Source organism: Suncus etruscus, chromosome 16 (assembly GCF_024139225.1).
Source record: "Suncus etruscus isolate mSunEtr1 chromosome 16, mSunEtr1.pri.cur, whole genome shotgun sequence".
Taxonomy (NCBI): domain Eukaryota; kingdom Metazoa; phylum Chordata; class Mammalia; order Eulipotyphla; family Soricidae; genus Suncus; species Suncus etruscus.
In genome coordinates, this window is record NC_064863.1 from 77,394,250 (window position 1) to 77,411,622 (window position 17,373).

Below are 17,373 nucleotides of genomic sequence, written 5' to 3' on the forward strand. Positions count from 1 at the left end.
ACATGTGATATGCAGATATTCTCTAGCACACACACGAATACACACACGCATCAATCTATAAAGTCTAACTCACAACTGCCTACGGCAACAGTCTAAAGAATAATTCAAAAAATGTAAAATAAGATGCAGGAATTTCTTCTAGGTATGTGATACTTCAACATTTATAATATATATTATACATATATATAACATATATAATCACGATATATAAGTCTAAGGATAAAGACCCCTACTATCAGTTTCATATAAGACTTATATGGAAAACTTTGTATTTGTGAGATATTGATATTTTTAATTATTTTACTTTATTTAAGCAAGGTGATTTACAACACTGCAGATATTTCTGGCATTCTACATTTCAATACTAATCCCACCATCCATGCAATATTTAGTCCTCCACTGTCCCCAGTTTTCCTTCCACCACTCAGCCTGTCCCTTTGGCAGGCATAAAAATAATTTATGTTGCTTGTTACAAATGATAATGGAATTATTATCTTTAATAACTTCTTTATTTGAGCACAATGTTTACAAAAATGTTCATACTTGTATTTCAGTTATAGACTGTACACACACACCCCTTCACCAGTGCAACTTTCTCACCGCCAATGTCCCCCATTTTCCTCCTCCCTCACCCCACCTGTCTTCAGAACATGCATTTTATTTCACTCTCTTACAATCATTGTCATGGTAGTTGTCAGTGTACTTATTTCTCTCACTGCACTCACCAATTTTTGTGGTAAGCTTCATATCATGGGCTGATCCTTCCAGCCTTCACCTCTATTGTCTCTGGGTATTAGTACAATATTGTATCTTTTTTTCTAAAAATATACAGATGAGTGAGACTATTCTGTGTCTATCTCTCTTCCTCTGACTCATTTCACTCCACATCATAGTTTTCATGTTCATCCAAGTATAGGAAAATGTCATGACTTCACTTTTTCTAACAGCTGCATAGTATTCCATTGTGTATATGTACCACAGTTTCTTTAGCCACTCATCTGTTGTTGGGCATCTGGGTTGTTTCCAGATTCTAGCTATTGTAAATAGAACTGCAATGTGAAGAGAAGTGCAGAGGGCATTTTTGAACTGAGTTTTTATGTTCCTAGGGCATATTCCTAGGAGTGGTATTGCTGGATCATATGGAAATCAATTTCCAGTTTTTTGAGGAATATTCATATTGTTTTCCAGAAAGGCTGGACTAGACAGCATCCCATTGGCAGTGAATGAGAGTTCCTATCTCCCCTACATGTGCCAGTATTGTTCTTTATCTTTGTGATATGCCAGTCATTGTTGTTTTGATTTGCATCTCCCTGAAGATTAGTAAGGTGGAGCATTTTTTCATATGCCTTTTGACCATATGTATTTCGTCTTTGAGGAAATTTCATTTTTCTCTCATTTTTTTTGCTGGGATTAAATATTTTTTTCACTTGTTAAGTTCTGTCAGTACCTTGTATGTCTTAGATATTAGTCCCTTATCTGATGGGTATTGGGGGAATAGTTTCTCCCAATCTGTGGGTGACTTTTGTATCCTAGTCACTGTTTTCTTTGAAGTGCAGAAACTTCTTAGCTTGCTATAGTCCATTTGTTTATTTCTGCTTCAACTTTCTTGGACAGTGGTGTTTCCCCCTTGAAGATGCCATTAGTCTCACTGTCATGGAGTAAAAGCCTATGTATTTTTTGTATTCTTTATAGTTTCAGGTGTGATATGAAGTTGAAGTTCTTTAATACATTTTGTTTAGACCTTTGTGCCTGGTGTCAGACAGAGTTCTAAGTTTGCTTTTTTGCTTGTGGATGACCAGTTGTCCCAACACCACTTGTTGAAGAGGCCTTCCTTGCTCCATTCTGTGTCATTTGCCCCTTTATCAAAGATTAATTTATTGTATGCCTGGGAGCCATTCTCTAAATACTCAAGTCTATTTCACTGATCTTAAGGTATGTTTTTATTCTGATAGTATGCTATTTTAATAACTATTGCTTTTTAGTACAATATAAAGTTGGAGAAAGTGAAGCTTCCTATCTTCTTTTTCCTAAGGGTTTCTTTAGCTATTCGTGGGTGTTTGTTCTTCCAAATGAATTTCAGAATTTTATGCTCCACTTCTTTGAAGAATATCATGGCTATTCCTTAGAGGTTTTGCATTAAATATGTACAATGTTTTGGGAAGTATTGACATTTTTGGAGTATTTAAGGCTTTATTTTCTTATAGACAAATGCAACTAGAATAAAGAGTTATTTCTTCTGGAGAGGGAAAATAGTAACAACCAAATTGTACTACCTGAAACAAGGTAAAATGACTAAATAAAATTGAGACAGAAGCCAAATTACTTCTCTTGCTTTTGCACAAACTTGAGCACTTCAGCTCAAGAATCACCACTTGGCTGATTCTGGTTCCATAGTCACAGCCAGGTCAGTGCTTGCCTATTGTGATAATCAGCTTTTCAAATCATTAATTGGATAATTTCTAGCTCAAAAAAAATATATATAGCATTATTCACACCTTCTACCATTTTAAGCATTTATCTCAATTCCATCAAGTTTCTTAAGAGTTGTTCCGAGGCTGGGAAAATCTACGCCGGCCCAGTGAGGCCTGACTGTGAGAAACAGTGAGTGCTGCCTGTGTGAGTTTGTCTCCTATCCTGTCTCCTAAACCTCTTGGGAGTGGGCAGAAAAGGCCCCAGAAAATTAGCTCTCCCAGAGGCTAATTCAAGGGGCCTGAGCGCCAAGGAACTGCTTCATAAAGTGAAAACCGGCTATAAGCAATACTTCACAGAAGGCAGGTCCCCTGTTTGTGATGTCAGGCTGGGAAAATCTATACCGGCCCAGTGGGGCCTGACTGTGAGAAACTGTGAATGCTGCCTCTGTGTGTTTGTCTCCTGTCCTGTCTCCTAAACCTCTCAGAAGTGGGACAAAAAGGGCCCAGCAAAATTACTCTCCCAGAGGCTTCAGAAGAGCACTTAGCTCCACTTTGCTATGCCGCCGTGTGCTCTTTCTAAGGAAAGAACACCACTGCAACAAGAAGAAAAAATCGCACTAAGAACTGAGCTAGATACCTGAAGCCCAGAATTTCTCACCCGTCTATCTTCTCTGCTGCGTGCTCAGGCCTAAGATTTGATCCTGTATGAGGTTTCATCCACAGAAGGCTCCCCTTCCTTGGAGGCAAGTTGACCCACCCAGAAAAGGCAGAGCAAGAGGAGCATGGCTACGCACATAATTTAGCCAATGGATACCACCACAACATGTAGAAAAACCCACAATACAAGTGTGACAATAGGGAAACAACACAGGCCAGCATCAGACATAGAGAATGAAAATGACAACTCTGATGACCAGAAAAAGGCCAACCAAATAATTAATCTCTCGGATAAGGAGTATAAAAAAGAAATATGGAAGATGCTCAAAGAACTCAAAGAAACCACGGATCGAGTTGAACAGAACACAAACAAGAACCAAGAAAACATGAAGACAGAAATAACAAAACTCCAAACTGAAATAACCGGTCAAATAATAGGCCTGAAAAACTCAGTGAATGAATTGAATGACAAAATGGATACACTCACCAACAGGCTAACAGAAGCTGAAAATAGAATTGGTGCTGTGGAAGATGAGATAAATAACAACTCCATACAGCGGGAGAGATTGGAAAGAAAACTTAAAGCAAATGAACAAACAATGGAAAAATTAGTCAAAGAATGGGAACAGATGAAAATAGAAGTCTATGATAAGCTCAACAGAAACAACTTAAGAATCATTGGAGTCCCAGAGACCCAGGAAGAAAATTTCTAGGAAGAATCAACAGTTAAGACATCATTAAAGAGAAACATCCAGAGCTAAAAAATATATACAATCAAATCCTGCATGTCCAAAGAGTACCAACCAAAAGAGACCCCAGAAAAAATACCCCAAGACACATCCTAGTCACAATGACGAATCCCACAGATAGAGACAGAATTCTGAAAGCAGCAAGATCAAAAAGGGAATTTACATTCAAGAGGACATCCTTGAGATTTACAGCAGACCTGTCACCAGAAACACTCAAGGCCAGAAAGCAGTGGTGGGACATAGTGACAGAACTCAATGAAATAAATGCTTTGCCTAGAATACTGTACCCAGCAAAACTTCCTTTCAGGTTTGACAGAAAAATATATGGTTTCACAGACAAAAAATAGCTTAGAAACTTGACAGACTCAAAACCAGTCTTAAGATAAAAACTGAAAGACCTAATTTAAGACAAGACTGACCAAAAGACACACCAAATTTTGATATAAAGATGGCATTAAATTCCAGGACAATTCTTTCTCTCAATGACAATGGACTAAATGCAGCAGTTAAGAGACACAGAGTGGCTAAATGGATCAAAAAATTCAATCCAACCTTCTGCTGCCTACAAGAAACGTACCTGAATAGTCAGAACAAAAATAGACTCAAAATAAATGGCTGGAGGAAAATTATCCAAGCAAACAACATCTATAAAAAGGCTGGAGTGGCCATACTAATATCAGATAATGCAACTTTATACTCAGGAAAGTTGTAAGGGACAAAGGTGAACATTTTGTTTTAATCAAGGGATATGTACAGCAGGAAGAAATCACTCTCCTAAACATATATACACCGAATGAGGGGCCAGCAAAATATTTAATACAACTGTTGACAAATCTGAAAATTAATATCAATAACAACACAATAATTCTGGGTAACCTCAAAATGACTTTGTCAACACTGGATAGGTCAACCAGACTGAAACCCAACAAGAATATACTAGACCTGATAAGAGAAATGGAAGAAAAAGGCCTAGTAGATATATATAGAACACTCCATCCACAGAAACCTGGATACACATTTTTCTCCAATGTACATGGGACATTCTCCAGGATAGACTACATGCTGGCAATTAAAACATACCTCTGTAATATCATGAAGATATAAATTTTGCAGGCTACCTTTGCTGACCACAAGACTCTGAAATTATATGTGAATTCCAAAGGGACACAGTTAACACCTGAAAGTTAAACAGCCTCATAACTGAATAAACAGTGAGTTCGAGATGAAATCAAAGAGAAAATCAAAACTTTCCTGGAAACAAATGATAATAAAGACACAAACTATCAGAACTTATGGGACACAGTAAAAGCAGTACTGAGAGGAAAATTTATAGCTTTACAAGCACACATCAGGAAGAAGAGGCCTACCTGAATAGTTTAATGACGCAGCTCATAAAATTAGAAAGTGCTCAACAAAAGGACCCAAAAATAGGGAGGCAGAAGGAAATAACAAAGCTGAGAGCAGAAATCAACGAAGTGGAAACCCAAAGAACAATCCGAAAGATCAATGAAAACAGAAGTTGGTTCTTTGAAAAAATAAACAAGATTGATAGACCACTGGCGAAACTAACAAAGAAAGAGAGAGAAACTTGATAACTCGTATTAGGAATGAAAAAGGGGAGATCACTACTGATATAGCAGAGATTCAAAGGGTAATCAGAAACTACTTTGAGAAACTCTATGCCACTAAAAATGAGAACCTGGAAGAAATAAATAAATTCTTGGATTCTTATAATCTTCCACAGTTGAATGAAGAGGGTGTAGCATATCTAAACACCCCCATCACTATTGATGAAATTAAAACGGTAATCAAATATCTGCCCAAAAAACAAAAGCCCAGGCCCAAATGGATTTACTAATGAATTCCTTTAAACTTTCCAAGAGGAACTACTACCAATCCTGGCAAGACTCTTTCATGAAATAAAAAAAAAAAAAAAAAACGGTAACACGTTCAAATAGCTTTATGAAGCCAACATCACCTTGATACCTAAACCAGACAGAGATGCTACAAAAAAAAAGAAAATTACAGACCAATATCACTGATGAATGCAAATGCAAAGATCCTCAACAAAATCCTGGCAAATAGGATTCAATGCCTCATTAAGAAGATCATCCACTATGATCAAGTATGTTTCATCCCAGGACTGCAAGGCTGATTTAACATCCATAAATCTATCAGCATAATACACAACATCAACAAAAAGAAAAATAAAAATCACATGATCATATCAATAGATGTAGAGAAAGCATTTGATAAGGTCCAACACCCATTCTTGATCAAAACTCTCAGCAATATGGGAATGGAAGGAACCTTTCTCAATATAGTTAAGGGCATCTACCACAGCCAGTGGCAAATATTATCCTCAATGGAGAAAAACTAAAAGCCTTCCCTCTAAATTCTGGCACAAGACAAGGCTGTCTTCTCTCACCACTCCTATTCAACATAGAACTGAAAGTACTTGCTATAGCAATTAGGCAAGAAAAAGATATCAAGGGATCCAAATAGAAAAGGAAGAAGTCAAGCTCTCGCTTTTTGCAGATGACATGATACTCTACTTAGAAAACCCTAAAGACTCTACCAAAAAGCTTCTAGAAACAATAGACTCATATAGCAAGGTGGCAGGCTACAAAATTAACACACAAAAATCAATGGCCTTTCTATACACCAATAGTAATAAGGAAGAAATGGACATTAAGAAAACAACCCCATTCACATTAGTGCCACACAAACTCAAATATCTTGGAATCAACTTGACTAAAAATGTGAAGGACCTATACAAAGAAAACTATAAAACTCTGCTCCAAGAAATAAGAGAGGACACATGGAAATGGAAGCACATACCCTGCTCATGGATTGGCAGGATTAACATCATCAAAATGGCAATACTCCCTAAAGCATTATACAGATTTAATGCGATCCTTCTAAAGATACCAGTGGCATTCTTCAAAGAAGTGGATCAGGCACTTTTGAAATTCATTTGGAATAATAAACACCCTAGAATAGCTAAAGCAATCATTGGGAAAAAGAATATGGGAGAAATTACTTTCTTCAACTTTACACTGTACTACAAGGCAATAGTTATCAAAACAGCATGGTATTGGGATAAAGACAGGCCCTCAGATCAGTAAAATAGACTTGAATACTCAGAGAATGTTCCTCAGACATACAATCACCTAATTTTGATAAAGGAGCAAGAAATCCTAAATGGAGCAAAAAAAGCCTCTTCAACAAGTGGCACAACTGGCTAGCCACTTGCAAACTATTGAATTTAGACCCCAGTTAACATCATGTATGTAGGTAAAATCCAAATGGATTAAAGACCTCAATATCAGACCGAAACCATAAGATATATAGAACAACACATAGGCAAAACACTCCAGGACATTGAGACTACAGGCATATTCAAGGAGGAGACGGTACTTTCCAAGCAAGTAAAAGAGATTAACAGATGGAAATATATTAAGCTGAGAAGCTTCTGCACCTCAAAGGAAATAGCGCCCAGGATACAAGAGCCACCCACTGAGTGGGAGAAACTATTCACCCAATACCCATCAGATAAGGGGCTAATCTGCAAAATATACAAGGCACTGACAGAAATTTACAAGAAAAAAAACATCTAATCCCATCAAAAAATGGGGAGAAGAAATGGACAGACACTTTGACAAAGAAGAAATACAAATGGCCAAAAGACACATGAAAAAATGCTCCACATCACTAATCATCAGGGAGATGCAAATCAAAACAACTATGAGGTACCACCTCACACCACAGAGAATGGCACACATCACAAAGAATGAGAACAAACCGTGTTGGCGGGGATGTGGAGAGAAAGGAACTCTTATCCATTGCTGGTGAAAATGCCGTCTAGTTCAACCTTTATGGAAAGCGATATGGAGATTCCTCCAAAAACTGGAAATCGAGCTCCCATACAATCCAGCTATACCACTCCTAGGAATATACCCTAGGAACACAAAAATACAATACAAAAATCCCTTCCTTATACCTATATTCATTGCAGTACTATTTACCATAGCAAGACTCTGGAGACAACCAAGATGCCCTTCAACAGACGAATGGCTAAAGAAACTGTGGTACATATACACAATGGAATATTATACAGCTGTCAGGAGAGATGAAGTCATGAAATTTGCCTATACATGGATGTATATGGAATCTATTATGCTCAGTGAAATAAGTCAGAGAGAGAGAAAAACACAGAATGGTCTCACTCATCTATGGGTTTTAAGAAAAATGAAAGACATTCTTGCAATAATAATTTTCAGACACAAAAGATAGAGGGGCTGGAAGTAACAGCTCACCTCATGAAGCTCACCACAAACAGGGATGAGTTTAGTTAGAGAAATAACTACATTTTGAACTTTCCTAATAAAGAGAATGTATGAGGGAAATGGAGAGCCTGTTTAGAGTACAGGTGGGGGTTGGGTGGGGAGGAGGGAGATTTGGGACATTGGTGATGGGAATGTTGCACTGGTGATGGGTGGTGTTCTTTACATGACTGAAACTCAAACACAATCATGTATGTAATCAAGGTGTTTAAATAAAATTAAAAAAAAAAGAAGAAAAAAACATTTGTTTCAATTTTCTTTCTGTCTCTTTTGTCTCTTCATTTCTCTAGCAATGTACTTCTATTCTTTGTGCTAAGTTTGATATCATGAGCTGGTCCACCCACTCCTCATCTCTATTGCCTCTATGCATTATTACAATAATGTATTTTATTTTCTTAAAACCCATAGATGAGTGAGGCTATTCTATGTCTATCTCTCTTCCTCTGACTTATTTCACTCATCATAATAGTTTCCATGTTCCATAGTTCCATAATAGTTCTATAAAAGCTATTATGGAAAGTATTGCCATTTTAATTATGTTAAACCTCCAATCATGAGCAGGATATATGTCTCCATTTCCTGTGTCCTCTTTTATTTCTTGAAGCAGTGTTTAGTATTTTTTTTGTATAGGTCCTTCACATCTATAGTTAAGTTGACCCCAAGGTATTTGAATCTCTGTGGTGCTATTGTGAATGCAATAGTTTTCTTAATGTCTTCTCTATCATTTTTGTATATAAGAAGGCTATTGATTTTTCCATGTTAATTTAGTAGCCTACCATTTTGCTATATGAATCTATCATTTCTAGAAGTTTTTTGGTTGAATCTTTAGGATTTCTTAAATATAATATCATGTCATCTGCAAACAGTGAGAGCCTGAGTTTTTTCTTTTCTATCTGGATGCTCTTGATATCTCTTTCTTACCTAATTGCTAGGGCAAGTACTTCAAGTATTGTGTTTAGTAAGAGTGGAAAGAGGAGGCAACCTTGTCTTCTGCCAGACTTAGAGGAAAGGCTTTCAGTTTTTCCTCATTGCGTATAGTACTTGCCATACACTGTGGTAAATGGCCTTGACTATATTGAGAAAAGTTCTTTCAAATGCCCGTCTTGTTGAGAGTTGTTTTTTTTTTTTTTTTTCATGAATGGGTGTTAGACCTTATCAAATGATTTTCTGCATCTATTGATATGATTATATAGTTTTTATTTTTCTTTTTTTTTAACATGGTGTATTATCTTGATTGACTTGCATATGTTGAACCATCCTTGCATCTCTGAAATAAAACCTACTTAGTCATGGTGTATGACCTTTTGATGAGACATTGGATCCTATTTGGTAGGATTTTGTTGAAGACCTTTGCATCTGTGTTCATCAAGGATATTGTTCTGTAGTTCTTCTTTTATGTGATATCATTGTCTGCTGTGGTATCAGAGTGATGTTAACTTAATAAAAACTATTTTGGAGTGTTTCTGTTTCTACAATTTTATGGAAGAGCCTGAAAAGGATTGGCATTAGGTCCTTTTGAAAGGTTTGAAAGAATTTGTAAGTGAATCCATGTTGCCCTGGCTTTATATTTTGGGAAGAATTTTAGTCACCATTTTAATTTCTTCAATAGAGATAAGTGTGGTAAGATATGCCAGATCATCATGGCAGATCACCTTGAGAAGTTATGAGTCCAAGAAATTATCAATTTCACTCAGATCTTTTGTTTTGTGGCATAAATTTCTCAAAGTAATTTCTGATAAACTTTTGAATTTCTGAAATATCTGTAGTAATCTCCCTCTTTTCATTTTTAATTTAGTCTATTAAGCTTCTTTCCTTTTCTTTGTGAGTCTTGTTAATGGTTTATTAATTTTGTTTATTTTTTCAAATAACCAACTCTTGCTTTCATTGATCTTTCAAATTTGGAGGGGTTTTCAATTCATTAATTTCTTCTCTAAGCTTTATTATTTCCATATGTTAGCCTATTTTTATTCATTTTGTTGATCATTTCCCAATTTTATAAGCTGCACCATTAAGTTATATTGTAAGCCCCTTTTTCCTTCCTAATGAACTCTTTTTTTTGGGGGGGGTCACACCCAGTGATGCTCAGGGGTTATTTCTTGCAGTGCACTCAGAGATTGATCCTAAATTAGGGGACAATATGGGACACTGGGGATTAAATCAAGGTCTGTCCTGGGTCAGCGCATGCAAGGCAAACACCCTGATGAATTCTTGCAAAGCTTTTAGTGCTGTTTTTACTGTGTTCCACAAATTCTAATAATGTATGTCTTCATTTGCATTTGTTTCCAGGATTCTTTTGGTTTTTCTCTTTGATTTCATCTCTGATCCACTGGCTGTTCAGTAGTAAGCTGTTTATTTTTCAGGTATTAAATGTTTCCTCTGTCAGTTTGTAATTCTCTTCTAATTTTAGTTCATTATGATCTGTATATATAATATATATTTAAACCATTATCTTCCATTTCTCCCTTCAGAGTCAGTATATTCTTGTTAGATTTTAGCCTGGTTGACTGTAACCGCCTCTGCTCCTGCCCTTTGCTGGGAGAGAATTCCGGCCAGCAGCTTTCTCTCAACTGGGACAGAAGGCAGAAAGCAGCTACAAATAATTCGCGAGTGTTAAGCTCTTTTGTGAACACCTAAAAAATTAAGCTGTAGAAATTAGTAGAATGCTCAAGGTGTGTTCCAGTCAAGAGGCTTTAATGAGGGCAAGCAGGGCTTTTATGCCCTGCTCCTGTGGGAGGGGTAGTAACATAGGATTGAAATATAAACCAATCAGATTTGTACAAGTACAACAATTTTAACCAATGGGAACATAAACACATTTTGATGGCGGGAAGGATAAAGAGGAACCTGGCAGGATGGGGGGAGGGGAAGCAAATCCTTAAACAAATAGCTAATTGATATTTACGCAAATACAATTTTTGTTTAGCCTATTTTCCATTTAAATCTTTCTTTTGTGAAAGCAATAAGGATCATAATTTAAACTTTACAAAAACCTATCTATAATTACGTTTTTGAGAGCAGTTACAAAAACAGGTTCCATGGAAAGGTTAAGGAATCTGGTTAAGCCAGATTCTGTGTGCCGGGCTAAATTTATTTGCAGAGTTTCTTTTTGGCTCGAGGCTAAGCAAACTTTATGGCTTGAATCAGACGGTGGAAAATTCATACAGAGTTCCTTTGATATGTGGGATGCTCCGTCTCCCACAGTTGACCTACCAAGGGCAGTGTTGAAGTCCACCATTATTATTGTGTTGTTATTGATGTCTTCTTTTAAATTTGTCAACTATTGTTTTAAATATTTTGCTGGCCCCTCTTTATGTACATATATGTTTAGGAGTGTGATTTCTCCCTGGTATACATATCCCTTTATTATTAAGAAATGCCCATCTCTTATAACCTTTTTAAGTCTAAAGTGTGTATCATCTGATATTAGTATGGCCACACCAGCCTTTTTTTTAGAATCCATTTTATTTTTATCTAATCTACACTCATGCCATTTAGAAAATACCAAGAAGAAATTATGTATATAAATTGATGCTACTGCATTTGGATAAACTGGCAAGTTTTTGCTACTAGCATAGCCCAGGACACGCCACCAAGAAAATCTAATATATTAGAATAGATGTTGTGGCATTTGGCCCACAGTTTGATAGCTCTGAGTTAACCTGAAGTTATCAATATTTGGTACTAGGTGTATCATTTCATAGTTACTCTGAAATTATTTAAACTTTTTACACATCTTAAAAATAAATTATAAAATTAAAAAAAAAGACTTCTTGGGGCCGGAGAGATAGCATGGAAGTAAGGCATTTGCCTTGCATGCGGAAGGATGGTAGTTCGAATCCCAGCATCCCATCAGTCCCCTGAGCCTGCCAGGAGGGATTTATGAGCTTAGAGCCAGGAGGAACCCCTGAGCGCAGCCAGGTGTGACCCAAAAACAAAACAAAACAAAAAACAGAAAACAAAAAAAAAATCTTATATCTTGTGCATCTTATATATTGTTAAGCAGACTGTCATCTAGTAGGTCCAAATCTTCTGGAATAGTCTGCAGTGCTAATCTTGCAAATAAAATATCAATCTCTATCCCATCAAAACATAGTTTGATAACTGGTGTAAAAGCTTCTTTAACAGCTCATAAAACTTTCACTTCTTCCTATAACTTCAACTTATCATAGAATGAATTGAAAAAGTCACTTTGATCAACATGTCTTGGTGAACACACAATGTATCAATATCAGCACCTTTGGTATGTATTCATAACATGTAAAGTCCAAATGTAAAATTTTTTCCTCCAACAGTTTCAATTACAGATTGAGAAAGATTCTTGCTTTCACTGATTTCTCATATCCATTCTTTTACCAAGTTATTCAACTTTCCCAAAATTAAAATCCTGCATTGCAGTTTCTCTTCCTCTTTGAACACCTGAAGGGCTTCAGCATTTCAATGAGTCTCCGAGTGAGGACACAATCAGTCTCTTTGGGGGACTGCTAAGCTTATGGGAGAGGTAATGCCTTAGTGTTTCTGTGATGGCTGTGCTGGTTGTGAATCTTGCATTATAACTGGAAATGGCACCACCCAGTCATTTCCCTCATTCAACTGCCACCCTGGCCACCCTGGGCATGATCCACTGAGGCAGGAGGATGGAAGTACAGGAGGGCCTGCCTCAGCTCTGGGTCCAACCCCATTCCCGTGCCCACTACCACCACTTTCAACCCTAGCCTCTTTTTTTTTTTTTTTTTTTTGCTTTTGGGTCACCCCTGGCAGCTCCCAGGGTTTACTCATGGCTCTATGTTCAGAAATCGCCCCTGGCAGGCTCGGGGGCCATATGGGATGCTGGAATCAAACCACCATCCTTCTACATGCAAGGCAAACACCCTACCTCTGTGCTATCTCTCCAGCCCCCCCCACCCCAGAGCAAATCAATAGCAGCTGAATGTTGGTTTCTTTCCATGTTGAGAATCTATCTTTTCATTTGGGGAGCTGGTTAACTACTAGATGGTTAACATCCAGATGCTTAACTACTCTGCTTCATGAGTAGTTAAGGACTAAAAGTGAAAAGGTTAAATGTGGAGAAATAACATGGAGGGCTAGAAAAAGATTTGTAAGGTGGTGAGCAAAGGAGGGGTTATCTATAATGGGAGGGAGAACACTATACAACATAGACATTATATTTATTGTAGACGGACAGTAAACTGACATTGGTATGGCTAACACATGCACTCAAAAGCATATTTCGGCAGCCACAGAAGATTGATACGTGAATTACATTTGAAAAGTTGACCCAGGTGATATGGGACAGAACACTTAATGGGGAAAAAAGAAAAAAAAAGTGTAAAGCTGGCAAGTCTGATTTGTAAAGGCTTTCCTTTTTTAATTTCCTTAGGCCAATCATGGTTGATGAGGGTGAACTCGACTGGAGCAAGGCTTCATATATTAAGTTCTGTATAGAGGATTCTTAAAAAAAAATCAGTTTTCAAGTCTAAAAAATGAAGTGATATGGTAATAAGCACTGTATGGGACTGGTATGGGGAGACTATACCAAGTCTAAAAAACGAAGTAATATCGTAATGAGCACTGTATGGGGAGACTATACCATAAAATTGATATTATATCTATTACAAACGAACATTAAACAGTCCTTGGTATGGTGAACATATGCACTCGTGCTTATATATCAACAGCCACTAAGGATCGATCCATAGATTACCACTGAAAAGCTGACCCAGTTGAAATAGGACCAGTCTGCCCAAGCTGGACTGAAGTGGGAAGGTTGCCTATGGTCCCATTATAAGGCTTAGTTCAGGAGGTCTGTCGCTTAGCTCCCCACACAGAGGCTTCCCCATCCTCAGTTGAGAGAAGATTTGGTGGTGGCGTTGAGGTTGGGTGCCTCTGTGAAAGGTCATCTGGAAGGCCCGACTTCCCGCCGCCCCTCAGTGGGAGGAGAAAATGGCTAGTGGTCCCTTTCCCCACCCCACCCCTGGACTCACCCTTCTGCCTAAGCTGGGCAGAAGTGGAAAGGCTGCCTATGGTCCGGGGGTCTGTCACCTAACTCCCCCTCACAGAGGCTTCCCCGTCTTCAGTTGAGAGAAGATTCAGTGCTGGCACTGAGGTTGGAGGCCTCTCTGAAAAGGTGATTGCTAGGATTTCTAATATAATGTTGAGTAAGTGTGGAAACTATTGACATTCTTGCCTTGAGTCTGATCTCAGTGGGAATGCTCTCAGTTATTCAACATTAATAATTTTATGGGCTCTGGGCTTTTTATAGATAGCTGTTACTATCTTGAGGAAGATTCCTCCCACCCCTATTTTACTGAGGGCTTTAATCATGAATGGGTTTAGATCTTGTCAAATGCTTTCTCTCCGCTGATTGATATGATCATGTTTTGGGGGGGGCGGGGCTTACCATGTGGAGCTCAGGTTACTCCTGACTCTGCACTCAGAAAGCACTCCTGACAGGCTTGAGGGAACATATGGGATGCTGGGAATCAAACCCAGATCTGTCCCAAGTTGGCCACATGCAAGGCAAATGCCCTGCCACTGTGCTATCGCTCTGGCCCCTGATCATGTGTTTTTTATCTTTCTATTTACTGATGTGGTGTATGTTAATTGATTTGTATATACTGAACCATCCTTGCATCCCCAGGATGATCATGATTTCCACTTGATCATGAAATACAATTTTTTGACATGCTGTTGGATTCAGTTTGCTAAGATTTTGTTGAGGATTTTTGCATCAAGTTCATCAGTGAGATTCATCTGTAATTTTCTTCCTTGTAATATCTCTGTCAGCTTTGGAAATCAGTGTAACATTTTCTTCATAGAAGGTGTTAGAAAGGGGTCTCATTTCTTCAATGTTTTGAAAGAGTTTAAGGATCAATGGCAGTAATTCCTCTCTGAATGTGTGAGAAAATTCATCAGTAAATCCATACAGACCTTTATTCTTGGGAAGATTCTTAATTACTATTTCAAAAAAATTTTTGCTGTGATTGGCCTTTTTAGGTTATCTATTTCCTTTTCATTTATTTTTGGGAGATTATATGTTTCCAGAAATCTGTCCATTTTTTTTTTATGTTTCCTAGCTTAATATAGTAACATTGCTCAGAGTCAGCTCTCATGATGTCTTGGATTTCTGGGGGTTGCATTGTAATTTCTCCTCTTTTATTTCTAACCCAATTTATTTGAGCACTTTCTCTTTTTTTTTCCTTATGAGTCTTACTGAAGGTTTTGTCTCTCTTGTTTATGCTTTAGAAAATAACAACTTCTGGTTTCATTGTCTCTGTGCTATTTTCTTGGATTCTATAGCATTGATTTCTGCTTTGGTTTTTGTTGTTGTTGTTGTTTGGGTTTTTTGTTTTTGGGCCATATCCGGTGACACTCAGGGATTACTCCTGGCTATGTTCTCAGAAATCACTCCTGGCTTGGGGGACCATATGGGACGCAGGGGGGATCGAACTGCAGTCAGTCCTAGGTCAACCTCGTGCAAGGCATGCCCTACCACTGCACCACAGCTCCGGCCCCAATTTCTGCTCTAATTTTTATTATTTCTTTGCTTCTACTAATGTTTGGATTCATTTAATTGTGGTTTTCCAGATATTTAAGTGTGCCTTTATGTTGTTGATTTTGTCTTTTTCTGCTTTAGATTAAATGTCATTTCTCAAAGCATACAAGCTGACTCCTATGTTCACTGCAGCATTGCTCACAATATCAACAATTTGGAAACAACCCAATACCACAAAACATGTGAATGGATAAATAAGCTGTGGTCTATATACACAATGAAATAGTACTTAACTGTAAGAAAAGATTGAATTGGGGCCAGGCGGTGGCGCTAAAGGTAAGGTGCCTGCCTTGCCTGCACTAGCCTTGGACGGACCGCGGTTCAATCCCCCGGTGTCCCATATAGTCCCCCAAGCCAGGAGCAACTTCTGAGCACATAGCCAGGAGTAACCCCTAAGCATTACCGGGTGTGGCCCAAAAACCAAAAAAAAAAAAAAAAAGATTGAATCATGTTATTTGCTGCTATAGGAATAGAACTAGAAATACCAGGCCAAATGAAGCTATCCAGAAGGAGAGGGACAGATAGAATTAGTTCTCTCACAAGTGAGACATAAAAAGACATAGTAAGAGGATAACAAAAAAACATTAGTATTAGGGTAAGTGGCTGGGGTTGGGGGGACTTTGAGTCATTGGTGGAGGAACTCAAAAATGCTTGTAGGGGGTGAGGTGCTGTGACACTGTATGCCTGGAAGAACCCTACTATCAATAATAATTATTAATCACGGTGCTTTAATTTAAAAATGGAATGGGCAAATAAAAAGCGCTTGCTGAAATTTCCAACAGTGGATGTGTCCTTCAGTGATCAAGACTAGGAGACAAAAGTCCTTATGCGTTGTCTTGGCATCCTGTCAGAGGAAACCCCAGAGCTTTGGCCCTTCCATTGAGGGAGAATATAGGAGGTGATGCCCGCCTGGAAACTGTGACATCACTTGGCACCAGAACCTCCTGCTACCTAGGTTTCAAGATTGGCCTCCAGAGCCAGGAGAAGCATGGAGTATTTTGTTTTTGTTTTTGGGCCACACCCAGCGGCTCTCAGGAATTACTCCTGGCTCTGAGCTCAGAAATCGCTCATGGCAGACTCAAGGGACCATATGGGATGCAGGAATCAAACCCGGATCCGTCCCAGGTCGGCTGCATACAAAGCCAACACCTTACCACTGTGCTATCTCTCTGGCCCCAGAAGCATGGGGTATTACGTGTAAGAAAGGGTCTGCCATCCTTTTGTTGTTGGAAAGAGCACACAGGACACTTACCTGCTCATCATTGCTAGTCACCTGCAGCAGCCCTTACTCCTGTTGACAATCATGCACACTCCAAACAGGACATGTGTGCAGTGCACAGTGCCATGTCTGCATGTGTGATGCTGCTCCTCTTTTCTAGCACTATCTCTGTGTACCTCAAAGGCACCAGCTTCCCAAATCTCACTGGGAAGCCTTTCCATTCTATGCTGAGACCCCTAAGAGAGTTACGGAAGCGACCCTGCAACCTCACCCTGAATTCTTGCCTCTCCAAGGTGGAGTAAAAGAGAGCAAACACCTGAAGAGAGAGCAAAGAGCATTCATTGCATGTGAAGCACTAGGTCAGAGGGAAAAATGGGTGAACCTGCTGCACTAAAGGAGAACCTCAACCATCTCGCAGTACAGCTTGAAGCACAGACCA

At 38.5% G+C, this 17,373-nt stretch overlaps 1 pseudogene; it reads right to left on the reverse strand.

The window, feature by feature from the left end:
- Positions 1-10,519: 10,519 nt before the first annotated feature.
- Positions 10,520-16,975, reverse strand: LOC126032219 (poly(A) polymerase alpha-like; annotated as a pseudogene).
- Positions 16,976-17,373: the final 398 nt, after the last annotated feature.